Here is a 17,916-nt window from a genome sequence, read left to right as displayed (position 1 = left end):
GATTTCCGACCGCAACTCCGCGGTTTCCGAGGATTCTTGCACGGCCGTGTCATTGCCGCGCGTTTCCAGTTTGTACGAAGCGGCAGCAGCAACGATACTATGAACGTGTAGCCTACCGCAGCATCAACAGTTCAAATCAGAACACGACAGTCAGCTCCTGTCAAAACGGCGTAGATGAATGCGTCCCGCAGCACAGCGGCACAGCCAGAGCGCCAGAGCAACCAACGTGACATAACGAACACACTGATCTCTATAGTAATAGGCTGGATAGCGGATTGAGGGTGCAACCGTACGGTCGCCGGCCGCCATCTTGGGAAGCTCAAAACATTGCCGTCCGCCACTCAGCTGCATTATGTGGATGCGCCTTTGCGTAGCACTTTTGTGGTGTCATGCCCGCCTGCTGTGGTTATGGGTGTGCTGACCGTACTGGCAAGGCACCGGGGACGACATTTCACAAGTAAGTGACATGGTTTTACAAATAAATGTGATTTATTAGTCCACGAGCGGAGTGACAAAACGTTGCTGTTGATGCATGTGCGCGGCACTTTGTGAATCGTATCTCAAGATCTAAGCGTTAAACTTTAAGCCGTACGTTATCTGCATAGAGTCATTGTGATAGTCTAGCCTTCCTGCAGTTCACGGGTATGGTCTCGGCACTCAGCAGGCGTTGAAGTGCGCTTGTCAGCTGTGATATCTACGGCTCAGTTTGTTGGTCACGGTATCGGCGATTGCTTGCTTGGATTAGCCTTGTCATCCCTTCCGTAATTGATGGCATAAATTGTTCAATGCAGGTTCCCTCACGGCCGCCCAGAACATTTAAACAAAGTGTGCGGTAAATGTCAGGCGAAAGGACTGGACGCCGTCGACGACATCACTGGTCTGCAGCAAACATTTTAAAAACAAATGCTTCGACAGAACGGGCCAAACCGTTCGACTGAGGCCTGACGCTGTGCCCAACAAGTTCGACTTCCCAGAACACCTCCAGAAAGTAATAATGCATGCGACATATGTAGAGGCCAGATTTATATCCACTAAAAGCTAGTTGAACACACATGCATGAAAAGCTCATTTATCTTGCTCAAAATATGTACCTCTAGGAATTCACTTGCATGCATTTAAAATACGCAACAAACTCACTGGGGCAAAAGTATCTTACTTTATGTAGTGTACAAAAAGCATGCAGAGTTGAAAGCATAGATCGAGAAGTTGCCCGTCAAAAGGAACTCGTTACAAAGTTACCGTGTGAAAAATGCAACTAAGTTATTCAGCCCGAAACGTAGCTTGAAACGTTACAGAGTTACTTAAAAAAAAGAACGAGTTGCTCCCAAGTTACTTCGGACACAAAATAACACTACACAGGTGCAGCTGAGTTCGACCCTGAGTTGCCTGCGTTGAGTTTTCGTCTATGTCCAACAATTCGAACGTGTTACATCTTATTCCCTGTCTGCACACGATGGTTCAGCTTCATTTCAATAGCAGCAGTTCTTACTTCCTGAACAGAATACTGTCATTGACTGGACATCATGTTTTATGACATAAAATGCTGTGGAAGAACCGTAAAGAAAGCAAGGAAATAAGTGGACGTGAGTGAAAATACAAACACACCAGCCACATGTCTCTTTGGTGCATTCCAGCATGTTTACTTTACTTAGAGACAATAAATAATTTTTCAACCTCGAATGTCTACTCTTTATTCTCGCTGCTTAAGCTTGCGACAACACATGTTTGAATGCAGCCCAAATGAAAACAATGTGATCCGTCTGATCAAAGAAGTTTCCCAGTGCTACAGCAGTATCGGACTGTACCACCTTGCCAAAGAATATACAGAGAAGGTGACAGCCAGGCCTCACCTGCGAAAGAAATTGTCAAGGTTGATCATATTCAACAACCAGTAATGCACTCTGCCCACTTACCTGCTTGACTGCTTCAAACTTGCTGTTGCAACTGGACTTGTGATACTTTGATGTTGGAACTTTCACCACAAGACCTTGCTACTTAGCCTTTTTATGACTTATTCACTCTACCTCTAGCACCCCCGAGCAGAAAGGAAATGGGAGAAACACGGGAAGCAACACGCTGACGGACGACAAAGGAAACGTAACACAACAAATACAACACCACACAAAACCAGCAAATCACATAATCGTAGTTCAAAGTACAAGATTGGAACGACACGCGCTCACACGAGTACAAAATAGAAAGGAAATAACATGTATGTGACGGGATTTCACACAAAAAACGTAAGGAACTCAATCACGAGGGATTTCTGCAGCGATCCGTGGCAAAATTTTAGCGAAGCAGCAAGGGGAGCGCTCACAAACAGCAAAACTTGTCACAGCTTACATGCATTCCTATGGGCTGTAATCGCTCTTTTGAGCACCGCAATATGGCGGCCGGTGGTCGTACCCTTTCCCGCGATACCCTCACCCATCCGCTATCCAGCCTTTATACATAGAGATCAGTGTAACGAACACAAGTGACGCAAGCGCCACCTTTCGCAGAATACTGGAGTTGATCACACGGTAGTTACGTGCTCCGCCACGATGTGGCCACCGAAAATCCTGTATAGTTTCGGTTTGGTGAGAATGTTTTGGAACGTAATAACCTGTGCTCTTCCAATCATGCTGAAATTTTCAGTAATTGTTTTGCGCATAGTTGCCCATCTACTGCCACTTCTAGGCTGGTGTGGTGACATTAGAACACCTCGAAACAGGAAGCCAAAGAAAGACATTTTTTCATGTTTTTCTGAAGGCGCTTCCGGATTATCGGCGTCATATATCAATAAGAGCGAGACGGTCCACCCTCCACGTATCACAGAACAACACAACGCAACAAATTGTGCGCCGCTATCTGCTCTCCCTTTTGCGCAAGTTTCGTACTAAGACCACCCATAATGGGAGATATTGGCCTGTTCCAGGCCTTATAGCGCCGCAACCGCATGCCTGGCCGAAAATCGGAAGACGGTCCCCCCGAGTCAAGAATCATAGCTTCCGAATGGCACCAGTTTCACCACCAACAGACGAAAATGAGAGCTACAGGTCTGGTACAAAGTTACCTCTTTTAAGAGGGGACTGAGACCATAGCCTTAAGTATGCTGTTAATCTTTGGGATATTTTCGGCAAATGTTACAGTTAAGTTTACCGAATTGGTTTTCGAGTTATTTTTGGTTTTTTCGAACAAGCTAATGCGATCTACTTTGCGAGCCCTGTTGAGGGCATCTTGCACTAGGTTCGGTGGATATTGACGATCAATGAAAGTTTGTTGCAGCTGTTTGTCGCCTTTGCCGTCGGGACCATTTGTTTCGGGGCCATTTCTTCCGGGAACGTTTTTTTTTTTGTAACATTTTTCCTGTACCTCGGCACCAAAGCAACTGATAACAAAATCAGTGCCGATTTTGATATTCAGTGCCGTTAAAAACTCGTATGCTTACAACGACAGCACCATTTAAACTTAGGATCCAGGGTCCCTTCACCGAAAAATTAGCGGCCTCTGCCCACAGAAAACAAACAAGGCTGATACAACACAGCCGTAGGCCTGCCTGTTGGAAAGCGTGCATTGTCATACCAATCAGGTCGGAAACAACAGGGGGCAGACTCAGAGGGTACGATACACGCACTGTCTCAAACAGCAGACCCTTTTGTTGCTTATGTCGTCCCTTTACTAGTCTCCCAGAAAGGGCTGTGTTTCAAGGGAAGGGCACCTGGCAGGAAAGGGAATCAAGAATGGGGTGTTGTGTGGCGGAGGGATTCTTTTCCCACATATAGACTGCGATATGGCGCCAAAAGGAGGCGCAAAATACATCAATCAAGCAGCGTGTTACATACCTTCATATTTTATCATATATCGGGAGAACAGATATTCGGATGCGGATTATCCTGGTATTAAAATGGTTTAGAAAGATTTTAGTTACGCCGCTCTCGGAAAATTCCTGCATAAGTCTCTTAGCTTTTTTTAGAAGAGCGTTTCACAGCGTCAGTATCCAATTTCGGTATTTTTTTGTACTTCAGTGACGTCTTTCGAAAAATGAATTGAGAAAACGAATATTTTTCCCGAAGCGACAAAGCGCGTTTCGGAATGCTATCGAACAAGACCTGTCTCGTGAAATTCGGTTCAGTATTTACCGAAAGAGTGTGCAAAGTTTGTACTATACAAAATGCATGGGGCCGCCGGAGGTGGTATCAGCTCTTAACGCCCCGCTCAGGCAATATGAATGAGCCAATGGGATTTCGATGGAGGACGTTGACATGCGCAGAGAAGCGTTACTCCCAGATAGAAAGGGAAAGAGTTGCTAAAATATCTGGACTGACCAAGTTTGGAGGCCATCTACGGGGACGATCTTGCTCTCTGATCACTGACCACAAGGCATTAGTGAGAATATTCCAACTAAACGCGTGGTTGACTCTGCAAATTTCAGAGATCAACCAGGAAAAGTCAATTTCATTAAGTAAATTTGCAAAAAAGAAAAGAAGAGAAAAAAATGCTCAGAAGTAGTGGTAAGTATCCCCTGAGACAATGGTGTTGGCCCCATAATGTTCAGACAGTGCATTTCTAATATGATTTTTTTTTCTTCACGTTACGTTAAAAACCTTGCATATTTACGTGTTGGCGTTTGGACAAGAAAGAAAGCTCTTTTCGAGGTGCGGATCCAATTTTTGCAGGCTGGCCCCCTCGATTCGTTTGTTAACATTGTAAGTGCGAAATATTGCGAGTCGCCTAATATTTTTTGCTGCGTATTTCCTTCGGTGGATTTATTGTTAACCTACCGATATGCTTCTTTCACGCAAGTATATAAGAAGTGTTCAGTTTTGAGCGTGTTGTGAGCGACACGAGCATTAACGGTTACGCGTTAACGACAACCATACCTACAAAAGCTGAACTACAGCTGGACCGAGACACTTATTCTGTGTTTTCACACACAATAAGCGCGTAACAGTATATTGTGGTCAAGTACTGATAACAAAGTATCGTGGATATCTAATTTATTTCACGTCACTTTTTACCTTTACTGTTGAACCAAGTTTACAATACTACGTAATGGTGGCCTAAATGGTCACCAGTTGGGGTTATTGGAAAATAAGTTTCAGCAGTAACTGCCATAAGCCCCATGTTGTAACGCACAGAAATTATGAGAAGGAAGCGACACTTTCTGAACTGACGTGCGTGTTGTATAACCGGCAGTGGGCAGTATTACTCGTAACCGGCAGTGGGCAGTACTACTCGTGTATTGTAATATAATACAATTATAATACTTCTCTATGTTACGCGAGTAATGTTTGACATACAGTATACGTTGATACTAAACCTGAGGGTTACCAAGAAAGGAAAAAAAAACATAAATCAAGCTTATAAAGAGTGCAGTATTGGGACAGTTGATGAAGAAGCATAATAATACAAAAACGCACAAACAGACGAAGACACAGGAGAGAGAACCACAAGGTAGCAATGCACACAATCTGTGCAGTTTGGGTACTGACACGGTCATCCTCCAGTCATATTTCGTTCGAGGCGGTCACATTTTAAAATGCTGTCAAAGAGAATGTGCCCTAGTGTATGTTTATTCGGTGTTAGAAGAAGATTGACAAATGAGAAAGCCCCCGCGGTCTGATGACATAGTGCTGATCAATTTGGGGTATGGTCTGCAATTTGCGCTCAGTGTGACGGAGTCTTCATCTTGCCAGTCTTCAGAATAAAAAGTGAACCATCCAAAATTGTGGGAGTCTCCATGGTGCAAGTGTTTACAAGCGTGACTGGACGTACTGCTTGTGACTGCAAAGGTCTTGTAAATGGGTGACTCATACTTGGGGACGCTGGCCTCGAAGGAGCGCGCGAAAGCCTGCAGTAACCTTTGACCCTGAGGTCCCTCTCTTTGGGGGATTTGATGTAAGCTCATCGTAGGGGCCTTGGTTGTGCCCAAACGTTTGAGTGACACAGGAAAATTACCGATGGAGTGCACCGGTGACAACGCGTAAATCGGACTTTGGAACTCTGAGGAGCTAACTATTGCCCCTGTGAGCTGTACTCTGACACGCCATACATAAACACTGCAAGTGCGTGTGTTTGCCCTCATTGACACGTTAGTCATAACTTGCAAGGGGATGCCACGGGCCAGGGTACGCTTCCCCGGCAGGGTGGTCTGTACGTGCCTAATGCAGCATATTGTAACTCACGTAATCCAATGCTCCGATTTCGTTTACTGTACATAGTGTGAAATAAAGGAGTCTGTTCTCGAAGCTCGAAATGTGAAGACGAGTTGTCTCGACTCTGCGTCCCTCGGCCAGAGCGGGCCCTGGGCATAAGTGCCCTACGACGACAACGAAGATTCGTATTTCTTTTTATACGCACGAGTTACGCGTACGCGTACGACGGTTGCGAAGCTTACACCCCTTTTAGAGTATTATAATACATGTAATAGTTTAATTTTTTTGTGCTATGTTACTGATGACGATGAACAACGCAGCCAAACAACTGCACAAAAACGACGCTGAATTTCCAAGTGGTGCTTTGTATAGCGCAAATAATTATTCGGAATACTTCGAAGCGACCTAATCAAGGAAACTTTTTTATGAGAGTTGTAGCGAGTGCTGTAATCAGATGCTAGGTTGTGTAATAGTTACCAGCTACCCCATTTGCTATTTTTGCTTATAATACGAATAAATTCATAGAATGAGTTTTGCAATACATCATACAAATACGTAGCTACTCCGAAATATTACTGGGGTCGTGATATAGCCCAAACTGTCATTATTATTGCCCTTCCCTGTTCCTAAGATATAACGAAAACTGGGGCACGACCGTGTCCACGCGGGCTCAGGATCAAAGGGCACTAAAACACAACAGCAACTGTGTGCGCCACACCATGCAAATGTCCACGCACTTCGATCGCGGATTGTTTCCGACTCGAAGGGTTTCGGTTTGCGTTTCGGGTGAAGTAAGAATCATGATATCAAAACGTTGCTTGTCATCAGCATAAATGGACGCATAAGTACCATAAAGACTCGCCTCTGACCTGCACATAAGTAGCATGGGCACCAAGGTATCGCCACAAGCAGAACGCGACATACTTCTGGACAGGAGTGTGCAGTCTGGGCCTTGGCAATGGGGTCTCGATAATGTACCTGATCTCGTCGGGCTCAGGTATCTCGGGGTTCACGCGTTTGGCAAGGATGATTGTGTCCTTAGGATGTGCAGGACTCACTACGCGGCTGTATTCTACTGCCTGGTTTTTGGCTCCACGTCAGCTCGCGAAATGTAGGGCCTTCCGAAGATGACCTTGCTTTTCGTGATAAATGAGTGCCATGAAGGCGAAATCGGTCTCATGATTGAAGAAGCAGGTCCTCGGTATGTCCCACAAATAGGAGGCGGCGGCGTTAAGCTACAAGGTATTGCGCCAGCGATTGTCTTTCCTGTCGCAACGACGAGAACCAGTCGTGGAAGTCCTGCACATCTGTTCACCTAAATACGGGTGGATGGATTCGGCGTGTGGAGGGCTGCCGTACTACCGTCATGTTGACACCGTCGTCCGCAGGTGTGTACGTATGGGCCATTACAGTAAGCAAACAACGACCGGAACGAAGCTCCGGCGTTGCTAACACTGGAGGTTCAGCTATCAACCCTGCTAGAAATGGTCCCATTGAAGATTTTCCGAAAAACTCATTGAATTCAATTGGACGTCTTTCAGACAAACACCATTAAAAAATCAACTGAAATTCCAATTCCCAATAGATGATTTGGAACAAATATTATATTGGACACAACTGGTGTTTTAATTGGTCTCAATGGAAATCGTCTGTAGAAGTCAATGGGGCCCAATTCGAGACACATTTAATAGCACCCATACAAATGCATTCGAAGTCAGTCTTGCGTCTCATTGAGCCAACGTGCTGCACTACACTCTTAACTCGGTACCCTTTAGTAAAAGGTAAAAAATCGCAATATTTTACCCTCTATTTCAGAAGCTACTAGGTACCCTCTGAGCAGTACCTTTGATAAAAGTTACAGGGAACCCACTAATTAGAGGTCACGGCCTTCAATCCAGCACCTGCCCGTAAAGGTTACGCCAACGTGCGGCTTTTTATACAGGATGTTTATTTTTATTCGCGCTTAGTAGCGCTCATTTGGCAGGTGGGTTATGTGAATTTTTGCTAATTAATCGATCCGTAGTTACAAACAATGCGTCAGGAAATGTTGGAAATGTTTGTAACTACGGATGGGTTAATTTGCGAAAATTAACATAACCCACCTGTCAAATGAGCGCTGGTGTGATGCGAATAAAAACAAACACCCCGTGCGTGGGATATGGACAGACATTTACAGAACACACCAAGGTACCAAAATGAACCCGCAGAAAAGGAGATCTTGAACATATGTATATTACAAAAACAGAAGTCTGTGGAGAGGTGACACATTGTGCACAAGTGCGATTCTGATGTGAGGAGAAACCATGGTCGCTTTACCATGTATGTGGAAAAAAGAACTATCTTCTAAGTGAGAAGCAATGCATAAAAGTGCGAGGAAGCTAGCGAGTCAAAACAACTGACCTATGTTTGCTAAGCTGAACACACCCAACGAAATGGAGAATTGCAGCAGAAAAAAATTTATTCCACATTCGTGTTGCAGAGGCGAGCGCAAATGGCAATACAGTATTACATAAAACGCACACAACCTTGAGGAATATGAGTGTACAGTAACGCAGGAGACACTACATTACTGCGTTATCAGCGTTGGAGGCGCTCTGGGACGAGTTTGTGAGGTACTGCATTGCGCTGGTGACGGTATATGTGAACCTGCATGTGGGATCCTGGGAACAAAAGTTTGGGCAATGAGAGTAACAATTACGGAACCATTCAAATCGGTACAAAGCACAAGGTACAAAGCAGCATAAATGCAGGAAGGCGTTCACTCCGCGATTGAGTCTTAGAATATCGTAAGAATACAACGAGTAGGAAGCTGCGAATTATATATCTCGATGCATATATCCGCAGCTCGCAAAATGCACGCCGGTGTATAAACCTCTACCCGAGAAACGTCATCATGACGTTGGTAGACAGACAAAAACCGAAACAGCTCGGAAGGGGGGAGCTGGGTTCCTCGAATTGGCAATTGTTTGCTGCCTCCTATTGAAAGAAAAGTAGAACCGAAGGTCGCGTCCCTTTCAGAGACCATCGTAATCCCCTCAAAACCGTCGTTTTCGGGCATGACCTTGTTCGCCACTAGCTTTGAACGTAGTTCAACTCTACCAAACTCTTGGCGCTGTCGAACACTATGACGTCATTTGTTTACAAACAGGTAGAGGTCTATTGACTTGGCGACCAAATAAGAGCAGAAAAGTTGCAAGCGTTAGTGGCGTTCATATGCAGGACCGCAAAACGCTTGCCATAATCACAACAAACATGCGCTAAGATCTCTTGCTATCAAAATAACGCACGTACCTAGCACAAAATGTACACTTACCCAGTGTATGAAGTGTGTGAATTAGGGCTGCGGTGGTGACGTTCGTTTTCGGTTATATATTCTTTGCAATCTTCGCACTCACTACACTTTCCCCTGAGAACACCGAAAATATCCTTGTTTGCTAGCGACATCTAGCTTTTCCGTTGTTCCTGACGATACTATGATAAACGCGAGGAAAACCACTGATTAAAACAGATTACACTTGTTAACGGACGGACGACGAGCGTTAAGCGTTTCAAGGAAACGGCTCTCAGTGTGGATAGACCTAGACCAAGCTCGGCTACGCAGCGAAATCGGAAATCTTGGTGGTTGCGGCATTGACAATGGTTTTCCACCCTTTAGAAAGAAACATACGATCAGTATTCCAGACTGCGAACTTATAATCTGTGTTCATACAGCATTGATAGCATGTAGTCGACGTATAGATGACGCTGAAACAGATAAAAAATAACGCGCGTAGATTCGCAACTGTCGTCTCGAATGGGAGGCTGAAACGTGGCATTATGCTGAAAAACAGAAGGAAAACAAACGATAAGAAACTAACAAAGAAATTATCGTTGGAGATTTCGCTTAGAAGTTACAGTGTCGGAGTAGAGGGTACATTTATAAGTTACAACAAGCTGTTTTTGTTTTTTCCGAGATGTAACTTCTATTCGTGTTGTAAAGACATGACCTTGGTCGCTTTTAACCTCTAAATATACGTTACAGTGGTGTAACCTATAAGAAATCTCGAAATCTACGTCTATATAGAAGTTACATGTTTCTAAAAGTTACAATAAAAGGTACGGGTTTAAGAGTGTATGGAATTTCCCACTGAAGTCACCCTGATATTCTCCCTGCCAATGCACTTTTTTAATGAGTAGTAACATTCAAAACCGTTGCTCCTAATGAAAGTTACGTTGAAGAATTAAAGAAGTTGTGGCTGCAAAAAGAAATACACTCGGTGTGGTTTCTTCGTGAAAATTTATTGTTCACATAACAATACAGTAGGTGTGAAACTATGACAAATAGCAAGACACAAAAACGAACGAAAACAAATGACTTGCAGATGTGTGAGTATTCATGGAACTGAGAAACCAAACGAAACAATAAATAGCACGAACAAATACTCAATTCAGCACTTACGCGTCTTTGAAGGCGTACCTACGTTCATCACTAACACACACTACCGTAATCCATGGAGGCTCGTTCTCGCAACGTCCAAACAACGAAGAGCGCACAACGCAGGGGGGAAATTTTCTTCAATCACTGAGTTTTTCGACAACCATGTTCTTCACTGTCTTGTACAGCTGCCGCCTCACGATTTACGGTCTAGCCTGCCGTTCTTGAGCGAAAATTAACGCATATCCAACTTAGGCGAGACTGCGTTCCCACGACGTCGCGATAGTCACATCGTGACAAAGACTCCCTTGCCTGCCGCCTTGTACAGGCTCAACCTGCACGAAATAGCATTTCAGATACACTTCATATAATATTTCAAATACAATTTCAAATGACGTCGGTATAATGTCAGAAGGCAAAAAAACATATTACGTACCGTTTCACACAGCGCGGTTGGTAACAGTCACTAGAACACTCCACTTCATCTTGCTATCTTTCCGTCAGCGCTCATAATACCTGCAGGGGTAAAGGCATACAAAGAGCAGGAACGCCTTACACGTCAACTACGTACCTTAAAACGGCAAAGATCATAAAGATAAAGGGCGAATTGATGCAGATGCGCGACCGCCATCCTCACACTTCGACGATTCATAAGAGACTGACTATTCCGCTGGCGACTGGCGGACGCTTCCACTTCTGTGCAGTGCAATATTGCATGAATTGCAACACAATAGCTTCAAGTCGGAGGCGCAACAGTAGGTTATACCACGGCTCCTGTACCTTTGAGGAAATATTCAAAAACATTTGAAATCACGCGAACTATTTTGGAGCGCGGATGGGGAAACGTGCTACGGCGCCGAAAAGGTAGCATCTCATTCCTTCAGTTGGGAATGATCGTGTCTCATTCGTTCACATTGGGCGAATTCATTCAATTAGCTTCGCATTCCTTGTATTGGTGGAGTATCTCATTAAATCAATTGGAAGTCAGCGTTTCTCATTGATACTCATTAGACCAATTCCTTGAATTGGTTCTTTATTCCCTGTGCGCAGCCTTCGCCACACAACATGGTGGAACACGTTGTCGCGAAGGCCGCTTCCCTGCAAAACTCCCAATTCCCTCAATGAGAAATACTCCTCTTATGCACATTGAATAAATTGGTCGTCTGATTTCACATTGAATCTCATTGGAACTGCGGGAGAATTCATTGAGATCATGCCCTTTATTTCCAGCAGGGAAGCTTGGCAGAGAGCTTTTTGGAAAATTTACGTTTAGAAGTGTTAGTGTAGGGGAGTGGACTGCATCTCTACCAAATGTTAGAAACAGGGAAAATATATTAGCGCAACAAGTGACTTATTTCAAGTGCCCGGTTGAAATGAGCAATTTCAAAGATGTACACGACGATGGCGGCAAGACCTTGCGATGCTGACGATGGTGACGTTTTCTATTCCGCTTCATAATTTATCAATTTCACATCTAGTGTGTCCGTTGTCATGGGGTCACTGTCAGTATATTCTCGTTTACGCTTGAATTACGAAGATGGTGAGGAAAGCTCTTTATTTCTTTCGAATGAGTAATGGCGTGTGAATGGTGTATTCGCCCCCTTTTTCGTGCACATTCAAAGTTTCTCCACACGCACACAATTTTCGGGGTTCTCCAGCATTCAGTAATGCCTAAATGAACTTCGTACACAAAGGGACAATATCTCCGAGATATTCAAGACGCTGTCTCTGTGGTTTCGCTTTCCGCAGCCTGCGAATCAACCAACGGTGTCTGGGCGCTCACTTGATTAGGAGCGACGCAGCGACATCGAGAGGAGCAGAGAAGATGGCGGAGTGCATTGTTTGCTTTGTACATGCTCGTGGAAGTTGAATGTGTCAGTTCATGGTTCCGGGTTCCTGAGGGGTGTAACAGAGCGTATGAAACACTCCCCTAGTGCTACTGGTAAAAACCATTGGAGACTGGCGATCATCTCCTGGCTCCGTGCGCACATGACATCCTCGTGTTCAATGTGTTGGCGTGATTGCTTCAAAAACTTGTGCGTGCAAAAACTCTTATCCAGTGCAACGCAATCCCTTTGGTTAAGGGAGTTAACCCGTGGTTAGCTTGTAGACGAACATGATGCGTATCAAATGTGAAATTGCAATTCTTCCAGATATGATATGCGTCTGTTCGACCCTGTTCATATTGATTACCATATGACCCTGAGACATAGTACCGTACCTATGAGATAGTATCCTGTTTCAGGATACTGCGTATTGTTTCAGGACAGTCATTATAAATTAGTTTGTGTGCAATACGCATTTTTAGACTATCGCTGGGAAGTTGCTTTCGTTGTGCACCATTTCTGTCGATATATATGACAAGGGGATTGAGGTGTTACTGCTGTCATTCTGGTATTCTTCATAGTTCAATGCTTGCTGTTAGTGAGGTAAAGCAAACACATTCGCCACTGCGCATCTACGTTCGTGACCGACCATTGGGCTACGCAGAACAAGTATCTTGCTCTGTATATATGTCCTCTATGCAGCGCTGCCTTAGTCGGATACACCAGCGCAAGATGCTTGACGGATGGAATATCGTTCCACTGTGGCGCTGGTAAAATTGGCAGTCGCATAGGGCTCGTGCTTGTGGAGGCTCCTGGCACTTTCTGGAGTAGTATCAAAAGCACGAGCGAACATCATAGATTCGATTATCATCAAATTTCACATTGCCTCCAAATTTATTGTCACTCCATTGCATAAGTATTTCTGCTCACTGTTGCTTTTCCACTTTCAGGGAATTTCTTCGGACTTTCTCATCTCGTCGTTTCTCGCGATGGAGGAAGCCATGTGCGCCATGTCACGTTATGAGATGTCACTGTCCAACATACTCTGCTTTGATAGATAGAAGAATTCGAACGATGTGCTCGCATTGCGCGTTGCGGCAGATCCCTAAAAAAAAGATCCCACTAAAAGTGCACTTGTATTGCTTGTTGACACACATACCGCTCCATACGAGCAAGGCTTGAAGCATTCTGGTGGTAGACGAAGAAGCCGATTCATTCAGGCTTGGGTAAACGAACCCGGATCACTGAGATTTTTGGTCATGGCGTGCATAAGTTGCTCAACACTGGCAGATCAATGCATCCAGATGGTTAAAGCTGTGTAACGTAAGATTAAATTTCCGGGTACCCTTCTGCTTTGTAGACATAGATAGATAGTAGTAGATATTGGTGTATACTATTTGTGCACCATCCCATCTTTATAGTGCTTGACAGTTTGTAAATCCTTTCCAGCGGATCTCTGCTGTATGCCTTTTACCTGGAAAATGAGCTTGGAGCAGCGCCCTACTCCTATGAAGACATCCATCGCCCTTGCAAGGAAGAACATTAGAGCATGGCAGTGTAACTTTAATCAGAGAACTGCGTCATTATTTTGTGTGTTCCCTGCGCTCATTTCACATACCTGCCTGTACACTACTTCGAATGGGGCTGATTTGTAGTGCCATCCTTTTCACAGACTGCTCTCCAGTACCTTTGAACGTTGGTACACCTATTCGATAGATTAGATTCCATAGATCGATAGATATATCCTGCTCGCATAGACCACACATAGACCACACATGCTTCACATTAGGAGAGGACCACAATACACATGTTTCTGCTGCATTTGTGAAATGAGTACATGGGTATTCCTTCCCACTCGCTTGGAAGTTCTCTTTTACAAGAACGTCGTCAGTGGTTACAGTTTTTGGAGTACTGTCCACCTATGCAGGGAGGTTTGGTGGGGGGGATTGGTCCAGCATTTAAAAAAAAGTTTACATGTTCTTTCAGATATGCCAATCAAACTGGTGCATTGTAGAATATCAGCAGTTGCGAACATGGCTATTCACGTACAGTGACCTGTTTTCTTTTCCTCCACAGGGGACATTGCAGCTTACTTCGTGACATTGTTGACTTAAGCACAGATTGATAGTTCTTGGCCGTGTGTTCATTGACTAGTTTATTTTTGTCATGTGTTATCTTGAATTCATCTATTCACACATATGTATTCCCCTCTAAAGCTGTCTCACGCTCAAACTCGCTATTTCGTCCCATCAAGGGTGTCAATGTTTTTCAAGTTTTTTATTTACTTATCATTTATTTTTATTTCTCAATTCTGTCCAAATATTGATCAATTTTATTAATCGCTGGTAGTCATGCGACCAGAGTAGAACAATCGATAATTATTTTATTGGGTATATATTGTGTATACCACACGCAAAGAGTATTCCTCTGACTATTCATGTGAGTAGTAGACTTATGAATGGCGAACATGTGAATAGTGAATGGCGAACCTGCGAGTAGAGCACATGATAATTATTTTGGGGGGTTGAGGAATGGGATGAGGGTGAGAATTTATGTTAGGAGTAGCAGAACAAGTCGGGAGACGAATTCAATTTCTCCTCTGTTTTTTCCCTTACAAACAAACAACTGTTCATCTACCTTCGTTGTTTTCCTCTACCCTTTTTGTTGTTGTTGCCCCGCCTTCAAAGGTTATATTGGATATTTGTTGTTGACCGGAATGAGATCACGGTGGTGGTGGTTAAAGGGCTCGCCGTTCTCAGCCTCACAGAGGTGGGCAACGTCACGACTGACGCCGTGGGGGAATGTGCGTCCTGGGCCGACTTCTAAGGGAACTGTACCGACATATGTCTGAAAGCGTCTGAGGAAAACCCAGGAAGAATGAGTTCACGATAATGGTCCGAAACACATCATAAGCAAATCACGCTATTTATTTCAACGGGCCGATATCACATTGATAAAGTTAGATTCCATAGCCCCCTGAATCGTATAGTTCTTCCGACTAAAACTCCCTATTAGATCAATTACAAATAACCATTACGTTTGTGCCATCTAAGAGGGGTTGTTACTCTTCATTTGCATGCAATGTGATTTCCAGTTGAACCACTGTGATTTGCAACTGTTTATACTTCTGGCGCAGGCACTACACAACCTAAAACAAGACGGAATGGGGTCTTTGAATGTTCTTTCTGTCCTTACACTTCAAAGTGGAAATGGAATGTGATTACTCATGAGAGGACGCACACAGGAGCCAAGCCGTTCACATGTGACATCTGCAAGAAGACATTTGCACACAAGAACAGTCTCGATCCTCACTTACGCCGCCACACAGGAGAGAAGCCTTACAAGTGTCAACTCTGATCAGTCTCGTTCAGCCTAAAGAAATCCATGTTAGACCACATTAAGACGCACAGGAAAGCCAGTTCAACTGTGCGCAAAGTCTGTGCCAAGTGACTTTACCGCAGCACCGAGTTGTAGTTCCACAATACTATTCCCACTGGACGAACGCGTTGCAAGGTCTGTTCCCGCTCATCTTCAACATACAGGTGTCTTCCTGAGCACATTATGCGGCACACAGGAGCACCCTGTACAAGACAAGACAGAACAACATGAGACGACATTTCCGCCGTCACGTTAACACTGCGTCATGAGTATGTGGAACTTTCTTGGGAGTTTGCGTATTTCTGTTCTGTTATCTAGTCTCCTTTACTGCATTTCCACTTCTTACACGAATGGCAGAAACAGCTGCCATGTGTTTCCTTAACCTGCACTTAGGCATTGTGAGTTCCCATATGCACACTCTTCAGTTTCTCCTTGTTTACATTATTATTATCTCTGTGTTCCGCGAAATTTTATGTAAAATGTTGACAGCACTTTCTTGAGTGTATTCTTTGTTTTGATGCGTATGTTTTTGCTGATCGCATAACCTTTGTATTCGTGTCGAGCCAATAGAGAAACAATGTTGATTTGCTGGAATAAGTTTATTCATTCCATAGAATAATAGTTATGGTAATAGTTATATAGTTATCAGGCTGATTATATTATGATTATACTGGGTGTTTCACCTAAGGCGATTAAAATTATATCTGGCGACGTACTCGCCGGAGTGTTGTCGGACTTTTTTAATTGCGGGAAATTTAATTCGTTCAATTGAACTTTGAAAATTGCCAAGCGAACCTCACTAATTTTACAGAAATATGATGTCCTCCACGGATAACCGCAGACCCAACAAAAACTATGCATATTATCGCAACAGAAATAGTAGAAAAAGATTAGTAAAAATTACGCTTTAAGCCCGCCTGCTTGATTTTCGCAGAGAATCGCGCGCGAAATCTCCGTCTAGACGAGAAAGTGTCCTCGCCGTCATTTGTTTTGACATCTTTGTGATAAGACGGTTGTTTTGTTTTCTTTCTGATAAGTCGGTTGTCACCACCATCAAGGTCAACGCGCTGCAAAGAAAGGTAAACCAAGAGGCGGGAAACTGGTGATGAAACTCCTAAATCATCATCATCATTGAATAAAGTTGCTGTTGCTGGTGGTTGTATATTGTTTGCAATGCACTTGAAACGAAGCCGTACCATTCCCAACGCGCTTGCAAGGACACCTACAGGGGAGATAGACTGTAGCCGTTCTGCATTGACATAACTGTGCGTCTCCCATTGGGCAGAAATTTGGCACTCGCTTCTCGAACCTTTGGTTCCGAAAACATTTTTTTCTTTGCAATAAGCCATATCCCCCCATTGGCGGAAGCTCTACAACCGGAAAGCGCAAGTTACCTACATATTTTTGTGGACTACTAGAGAGGTTAACGGACGACTTCAGAAAATCCAAGAGAGCATAGCGCCGCTTTCAATAATGGGAACTTGCTTATCAGAAAAGAGAAGAAGTTTCGCAAACTGTATTGGTTTCTCTTGGTTTCTCCATGCCGTAAAATGGTACTTTCTGATGTTAACTGTTCTTGAAACCGCTGCCCTCTTCTCCTTCGAATGTCAGTCAGGCACATGCTCACTTTACCCACATCAGTATAGGCGCCGATTGCATGGGCGATTCAGAACCTCGCCGCGAAAATATCCCAGGGGGTTCAGGCCCCTCTCCAGAAGGCTACCCAGCTGACACTTAAGATGAACGTTTCCAGGGATATTCTAAAAATGGGGTGTTACATACGAGCAGGGTGTCGAACCGAACCCGAACCTTTATTTTTTGCCGGAACCGAATCCAAACCCGAACCAAAATTTTCACAACGCTGTTGAACCCGAACCGGAACGGAAGCGGCAAAAACAATATCTGTAACCGGTTCGCAACGAAACGGTTCGAACATAGGAGTCAGCATAAGAGTTCAAGTGTCTCAATCCCCGAACGAGGACACACTGGTCTCCATAAAATTGATTTAACAAATCTTCACCTAGCAGTCAAACGAGGACGTTTAGTAAGTATGCTTGCAGCGTCTTTTTTTAACGCGTTGACGCGCAGTTGTCCTTGTATTGTCCGCCGCGGATAGAGCCCCGCGCACGCGCTGCGGTGTCTCCTCTTCAGAGAGGAGGTG

At 44.2% G+C, this 17,916-nt stretch overlaps 1 long non-coding RNA gene across 1 annotated transcript; it reads left to right on the top strand.

The window, feature by feature from the left end:
* Window positions 1–239: 239 nt before the first annotated feature.
* On the top strand, window positions 240–1,051 carry LOC135371625 (uncharacterized). Its single transcript, XR_010415671.1, has 2 exons — window positions 240–457; window positions 792–1,051. It is a non-coding gene; the product is annotated as an uncharacterized LOC135371625 (long non-coding RNA).
* Window positions 1,052–17,916: the final 16,865 nt, after the last annotated feature.

Source organism: Ornithodoros turicata, chromosome 1, assembly GCF_037126465.1.
Source record: "Ornithodoros turicata isolate Travis chromosome 1, ASM3712646v1, whole genome shotgun sequence".
Lineage (NCBI taxonomy): Eukaryota > Metazoa > Arthropoda > Arachnida > Ixodida > Argasidae > Ornithodoros > Ornithodoros turicata.
This window is presented reverse-complemented; position numbering and strand designations above follow the sequence as displayed.